The following is an 8,031-nucleotide window of genomic DNA, read 5'->3' on the forward strand; positions in this document are numbered from 1 at the left end:
TAATTATTATTACTATTAATTATTATTATTTGCTGATTTCAACTCAGTCAGGTGAGATGACTAATTACCTCTGAAGTCAATTACTATATTGATCTTTCTCCTTACTCTAAGAAAATAGACTGCATTTCCACAGGTTTAAGTAGGAAGTGTTTATAAAGAAATATTAATAAGCTCGCAGCAACAACTCTAAGACCACACCGTAGAACTTGGTGGTTAACTAATACTGCTGATCCTAATGCTTCAGTGTCATTTTGAAAGGGCTATCATAATTATTTATTATTTTATTTTTAGCTTTTAAATCATTTTATGACTCAAAATAAGCTTCATTTTATTACTTAGTTTTCTAACTGTGTTCTGTGCCTTTAACAGTTTCAGGATTTTCTGCTCCTCGATACAGAAAGCACACTTGATCCAGTCAGGGACACATGTAGCACATATGGAACCACCATAGGCGCTCTGACATGTTTTTTTCATTTTAGACAGCCTCATAAGAACTTTAGTTCTTATAGCATGGACCCTTTGAAGTCAGCCTGAAAACACGTCACATGCAGATTTTGGTACTTTCGCAAACCTCTGGGTATAAAAGTAAACAATTCTATTAGCAGGGGTTTGCAATAGCCTAGTTTTGCTAGAGGCTGTATTGTAGGATAGCTTATGACAGTATGTGAAACACTGGACCATTCAGAATACCTCTAGACATATCCCTGGAAAAGCAAAGGCCACCATTACCATAAACTCACTGCCTTCGCTCCTGTGTGCTTCGACAATTTTGGTGTCCCGTTATTCCTGGCTTGTTTCCTGATGTGACTTCCTTATGAATCACAGTCTCATGCAGCTGTATCAAACTGGCAGAGCCTGTCACATGTCCACAAGCTAGCGGAAGAGGTGATTAGAAATATAGAGTTTCAATTTGGGAAAACGAGATATACAATGAAGGGGCAATGGAAACACATATTGAATGCTTGATAGCTTTTAAATAGTTGTTAGTGAGAGATTTGCACTAAGATTAATATCTAATTCATAATGATACAACAGCAAAAAATTATAAAGAGCTTACTTTGTACATTTTTTTCCTGAGTCCTGAATTTTTTTTTCTTAAAGTTCATTTATTTACTTTGAGAGAGACATAGAGTGCGAGCGGGGAAGGGGCAGAGAGAGAGGGAAAATCTCAAGAAGACTCTGCACTGTCAGTGCAGAACCCCAGGGAGGAACTCATGAGACTGTGAGATCATGACCCTGAGACAAAATCAAGAGTCAAACACTCAACTGACTGAGCCACCAGGTGCCCTGCATTCTGCATATTAATTCATTTTATCATTATATCTCCCCTGTGTGATTGATACTATTATTTATCCTATTTTATGGATGAGGAAACTGAAGCACTGAGATGTTAAAATCATGCCCAAGGTCACAGTGATTGCATATAATGAGATTTAGATGCAGGTAGTGTTTCAGGAGTCCAAATTCTTACTCTTAATCAATATACACATGATCTTTCACATATAAACAATGTCAGCAAATCAATATGGAATAGGCAAAAGAAAAATGAGTAGAATATATGAATAGGAAAATCACAGAAGATAAAGTAATGGTTAATAAAATTGGATTATTAGCATTGTAGAGAAAACTATGATATAATTATTTATATTCTTTGGGCCCAATATTCAAAAATTACTTAAATGAATTACATTTATCTTAAAGAACTTCCCTATATATCATTTGCTCAAAGTTCATTCACTGATTCTTTAAATACATAGCTCATATCCCCTTCAAGCTTCCCCATACTACCGACTATCAGAATAGTTACAGTCCTTAGTTGTAATTGTTTAGTTTTTAGGTGTTAGCATCATGAGAATATTTGCCTTGTTTGGCATACCCTCAGTAGTGTTCTTAGAACTTTTCAGAGTAGTCACTTGATAAAAATTGTTAAATATTGTTAAATGTAATAAAATGTCTTCTATTGACTCTTAAGAATTATTTAAAAAATGCTAGGCATCCTTTCTCTTTAGAAATTTCTAATACATGCTTTAAAAAAGTAAAATAACATACTTTCTCCATAATAGAACATGTTCTAATCTCCTTAGAGTTTTATTCCTGTAACATACATTAGCATATTTATTAAACCAACAGAGATTGAAGTCCTTTCAAAGGAGGTGGAGAAAACAGTACAAATTGTAATGATTTCTAATCAAAGCAGAAGATAATGAAATCTTGCCAGATGGAAATTCATCCACTTAGTAGATTAAAATAACAAGATGAAAATGAAAAAAAAAGGAAAAAGGGAAAATATTCAAAGGGCTCTGAATTTCATATAGAAAAAAAGCTATTATTGGAAGATTAAATATATCTTTAAAATAAAAGTGATTTAAAATCAGTCTCAATTAGGTTAAGTTGCACTTGATGTGATTTCCTTTCTACAAAACTTCGTGTATTAACTTCATTATTTGATTTGACTATTGTGTGCTTTGCATATGAATATATTCATGTATTAAGCTGTCTGAATTAATTTAAATATGATATAACGTGGTTAACACTAATAATCTGTTTTGACAAATTGAAAGGAAAAAGTACCTTAAAAATTGAAGACAAAGTATATAAAAATTTTTACGTCCTCAAGAAATATGTTTCATTGGCTAAAAGAGTATATTAAAATTGCACAGGTGAAATAATTCTTATAGGAAGTTTCATTGTAATGTGTATGAAATAAGGAAGAGTGAGAATTTAGGACCAAAAAACAATGGCCACAGTATTGTAGATTACATTGAGAATATGCTTTTAATTTTAGAACTATCTGCCAATCTTAGAATCTACTTGCTTTTGAGAGGAATTTGTATATATTGAGTGTGAATTTTTCCTGAACCATCTGATAAACAAGACCAACAGCTCCAGCAAATACTACTGGAAATGTTGATATTGAAGTATGTATGAATATAATTGCAGGGAGTCTGTGTCTTTATGCTGAAGCCCACAATGAAACTCATTATTTCCCACCTGTAGACTGGACAGGGCTTCCTCCCACAGACCCTCTCCTCCAAGCAAGTAGACCTAGATATGGTGCTCTTTTGGCAGCTTCTCTCAAGAAAAGGGGAAGAGTAGGGGTGCCTGAGTGGCTTAGTCATTAGCATCCAACTTTGGCTCAGGTCATGATCTCATGCTTTGAGCCTCAAACCTCCCACTGGGCTCTCTGCTCTCAGATCAGAGCCTGCTTTGGATCCTCTGTCTCCCTTTTTCTCTGCCCCTCCCCAGCTCACTCTCACCTCCCCCCCCCAAAAAAAATAATAAACACACACACACACACAAACAATAAAAACAAAAAAAGAAAGCTGGAAAGTAAAATGGGGAAGATATCCTTATCTCAGGAATTCCTTTCCCAGATATTCTGATTCTGCCATTCTCTCCTCTCCACTGTCAATCTAAATGGAAGAGAATGTTAGTATACAGCAAGATCCAGAGTAGCATGTTATGAGGTTAAGTTGCAAAGTGCTATTGCACAACAGTATGGATCTGGCATTTTTGTACAACAGTAATGAAGGCCTGTGAAGTTAGCACAGAACACCTGAGAAATGGCATGTACTCATGAGAAAGAGGTTTGGAATCCAAGGTGGAGCCTGAAACAATTGATCAGAGTGAATTAACTGATTCATTAATGTATTTATTTGATACAATACAGATTCTGTTAAAGCCCCATATTGTAGAGAAGGATAATCTATCAACACAGGAAGCCTGGAAGAAGAAATGAAAAAAATAATCACACTAACAAAAGAGACCTGGGGGCAGGGAAGAAAACATCATGAGTGCTTCCTACTCCTAGTTTTTTTCATATATTTAGGAACTTGTTGTTTTATTTGTTTCCCCCCACCCTTTTCTGACACCTCTTTTTCCTTCTCTTCTGTCCATTTTTCTCTTTGGATTTTGGTGCTTTGCTAATTGTAGGAATCTTTATATATTAAGAAAATTAAGCCTCTGCTGTGATTTGCTGTGCAAGTAGATTTTCCCCCATGTGATCATTTTTCTTTTGACCTTTTTAATGGTTATGTTAGGCACATAATTTTATTTTTTAAAGATAGAAAATTACAACTGTTTCATGGCTGGTGTGAAAAGTGTGTATGCTTGTGTGTGTGTGAGAGAGATTCTCATTCTGTTTCAGCAGCATGAACTTTGATGGCATATGAAATTATTGAGCTTAGTTAATTTTCATTCACAATCATTCCCATCAGGATTTGACTTTGATTTAGGTTTTTAGGTAATTGGGGCATGATTTGTAACCTAGCTTAACATCTATTTTGCTTTGTTTGTGTTGTATATATTTGTAAGAACTGTTGGGATTCCGTGTATTTAGGAGTTTAGTTAGAGCTTTTTGAATTGGTGTATGCAAAGGAAACCTTAAACAATTGGTTTTATACATTTTTATGGATATTTTTTTCTGTGTAGCACATTTTATACATTGACAAAATAAGCAATTTATGATATGCAACAATGATTAGGTATATTATCCCTACACACCAATTTTTAATTTACTTATATTTCATATCCACCATTTTAGTTTTCGGATAGATGATAATATCATTTGGAACGTCATGGGTTATTATGCTCTTATGTCAACTTTAGTGATGTAGGTCATAGTGAATTCTACCTCTACTTTCTGAATGAGATGCTTTCAGTACTGCTCATCAGAAACATTTCTGAATAGATATTGCTTACTTTCTTTAAAGCTTAAGTGAGAGCTTTGTTACATATAACTTTTGAAAGTTCAAAGTAATAAAAATAAAAATGATCATATAAACTGAAAAACAGTTAAAATTACTATAATCTGGTAAGGTATTTTAGAAGCTCTTAACTACAGAGAATAAACTGAGGGTTGCTGGAGGGGAGGTGGGGGATGGGCTAAATGGGTAATGGGTATTAAGGAGCGTACTTGTTGGGATGATGTTATATGTAAATGATGAATCACTACATTCTACTCCTAAAACCAATAGTACACTATGTTAACTAACTTGAATTTAAATACAAGTTTGGAAGACAAGTAATGAAAGAAAAAGATTTTAAAAAGTGGTATTTCAGAAGCTTGTAATTTTATTAACATGGCTGTTTATATTGCTGGACAACCTCTGTGCAATTAACCATTTCAACAAACCATAAAACTTTAGAGATCAAAATAATGTTATAGTCTAGAATTGATGATAAATTTATGCTATCCAGCCTAGATAACTACAACTGAATTGACAAGAACTTTATCTGCTTGCATTTTCATTAATTTACACCATATTTGAAAAATCAAGGGTAGAAGATGGATTTTAGCTTGGGTAATTAGAGTCAGTGAGAAAGTGAAAATTATTTCATGAGGTTCAGGAACTAATCACCTACTGAAAGTTATAATTAAAATATAAGAAGTATTCATTATGCTATTATTGATGAGTAATGAAGACATAAAAACCTTAAATAAGATCTATTGTAATATTATTTTTTAATTTTATTTATTTATTTTGAGAGAGAGAGAGCGCAGAGGAGAGGGAGAGGGAGAGAATCTCAAGCAGGCTCACACTGTCAGCACAGACCCTGATGCAGGGCTCAATCTCACAAACTGTGCGATCATGACCTGAGCCGAAATCAAGAGTCAGATGCTTAACTGACTGAGCCACCCAGGTGTCTCTGATATTATTTTTCATTCTTATATTCAGGATAAACTTGGCAAAAGATAGAGACCATGTTTGGTGGAATTGCTATTCTAGTGTTTCATATAGAGGGGACAAACTGCAAGAGATACAACATTTTTATTTTCACTTCCATTATCTAAAATTATGAATATTTTTTCTTAAAAATACATACAGCATATCCTGTACTTTTTATAAGCTAATTTTCTCTTTGTGCACTTCTTCTCTTTGGAGGGAAAAATAAAGGAGTATGTGTTGCTTCACTAAAATTAAGAGACCAAAATATCATCCTATAGGAGTACTGAGCCTTAAAGCCTTATTTTATGCAGATTATTTGTTATCTAAGTACAAATCTGGATTTGGGGTCTTATTAAAATAATTTTTAATCTGGGATGCCTGTTTCTACGTCTTTATTGGAAGTGTTTTGATCCATTCAGCTGTAGTAAATAAGGATCCCTGGGCTAAAACAAATAGGTTCTATATAGCCTCTTCAGAAATGAAACTATTCTAAGTGGTTCCCTGCTAACCTTCCTGCTGCAGTTGGTAAGTCCAGTCTCTTTCTGTTCTTCCTATAATATCCAGACTCATTCTTTTAAAATAAAAACCTTGACTGTGTCATGTGCCTGTTTAAAACATCCTGTACTCCGCATCATGACCTCCAAAGCCTGTGTTGTCTGTCTTCAGAATTCCTTGATCACTTTCTGATTCCATTTTTATTGCATTTTAATTTCTCTCTTCCTCATCGTGATCCATCACACTGGCTTTTTTTTTTTCATTTCTTCAAAACAATAAACATATTCCTGCCTCTGGTGATGTAAACCTTGTTCCTCACTTTGCATGAAGCACTCACTTTGTCATTATCTCCAGAGCTCACTTGTCCATTTGATGTAGGTCTCTGATGAGATGTCCTGTCTGAGATGCTTTCTTTAATAACTCTGTGAAATTGATGTATTAACTCCTTCAGTATTCAATTTCCTTACCCTGTTTTATTCTTTTTACATCACTATAATTAATTTACATTTCTGTTTCCTTTTTTTCTCTCTCCATTAGAATGTAATTTGAATGTGTGAAGAAACTTTGCTCTTACGTTCATACTTGTATCCACTATACATGTTTGATACATGAGTGCTTTCTAAATATTTCTTGAATGAAGAAAATAATGATTGAATGAAAAAAATGAATAAAATGGTCAATGAATTATCTGTAGTTTATGCAAGAGGTACTGACATTGAAAATCAACCTAAGAAAATTCTTACGACTATTTTGATGAAATTAACCTTTGTATGCCAAAGTTAAGTTTTGTTTCATAAACACTGAGGCCAGATTCTTCTCCCTTTTTCCATTCATTTGTTTTGTTTTATTTTGGCTTGGTTTGTGGAGGGTATAGTGGAGCTTATCCTTTAGTTCTGAATTGCTTATAATAACTTGGATCTGTGAACTCTGTTTCGTCAACTCCTCTTCTCTATGTGGTTCTAGGTTAGAGTTGGCCAAAACAGAAGCATATACAAGGTTTAGATGGTAAGAGTGAAGAGGAAGCCATTGCTCCTAGATGATTATGATAGACATGGTGACACAAATGCAGATATGCCAAAAAGGCTTGAGCTTCTAGCTTGTCTTCCTAATGACTGGCCCCACCATCCAATGGCAAGGCAAGCCAACCACTTAATATTACCCTATGGTTTCCTCACAGGTAACAGCTTTCTCAGACCACACTATGGAATTCTTCATGGATACACTGGGCCACCAGATATCCATAGCTTTTGAGCTTTTCCGGTAAGCTGTTAAATGCCCACTCATACCATTACTTCCCTCATTTCTATGAGAAACACCTTGTTCCTTTAATACTATTAATGGCTTTTTTTTAAAACTAAACTTTTATAAAACTTTTGTAACTGAATATCAGCCATCTGTCATTATACTTCTTTATATTGTTTGATCCTGGCTGCTATAGATAAATAAAACCTCATGAAAAACAAGTCATAATGTATATATATTTATATATGCATATGTGTGTATAGATAGCAGAACTTTATAAGAAACTGTTAATTAAGCCTAAAAATAATATGTTATAAAATCCCTTCCCCAATATTCACATTATTAGAAGAGCCTTCAACAATATTTTATGACTCTAAAGTGGATACAAATTCTATTTTTGTGTTTATAAGTAAAGAGGCATAATCATTGAATCCAGTGAAACTTGTCATAGCACATTGTTCAAATTTTCTGAATTTCCAAGGTAAATAAAAATATCTTACTGAATTAGAAAACCTACCAGTGGTCCATTTAAAATATGTAATATAGGGTCCTGGGTGGCTCAGCCAGTTGGGCATCCAGCTTCGGCTCAGGTCATGATCTCACAGTCCATGAGTGTGAACCCCGC

General features: G+C 34.1%; 1 pseudogene; it reads right to left on the minus strand.

Moving 5' to 3' along the window:
* Window positions 1-294: 294 nt before the first annotated feature.
* LOC115513018 lies at window positions 295-681 on the minus strand (annotated as a pseudogene).
* Between the last annotated feature and the right edge of the window lie 7,350 nt (window positions 682-8,031).

This window comes from Lynx canadensis, chromosome B1 (genome assembly GCF_007474595.2).
Source record: "Lynx canadensis isolate LIC74 chromosome B1, mLynCan4.pri.v2, whole genome shotgun sequence".
Classification (NCBI taxonomy): Eukaryota; Metazoa; Chordata; class Mammalia; order Carnivora; family Felidae; genus Lynx; species Lynx canadensis.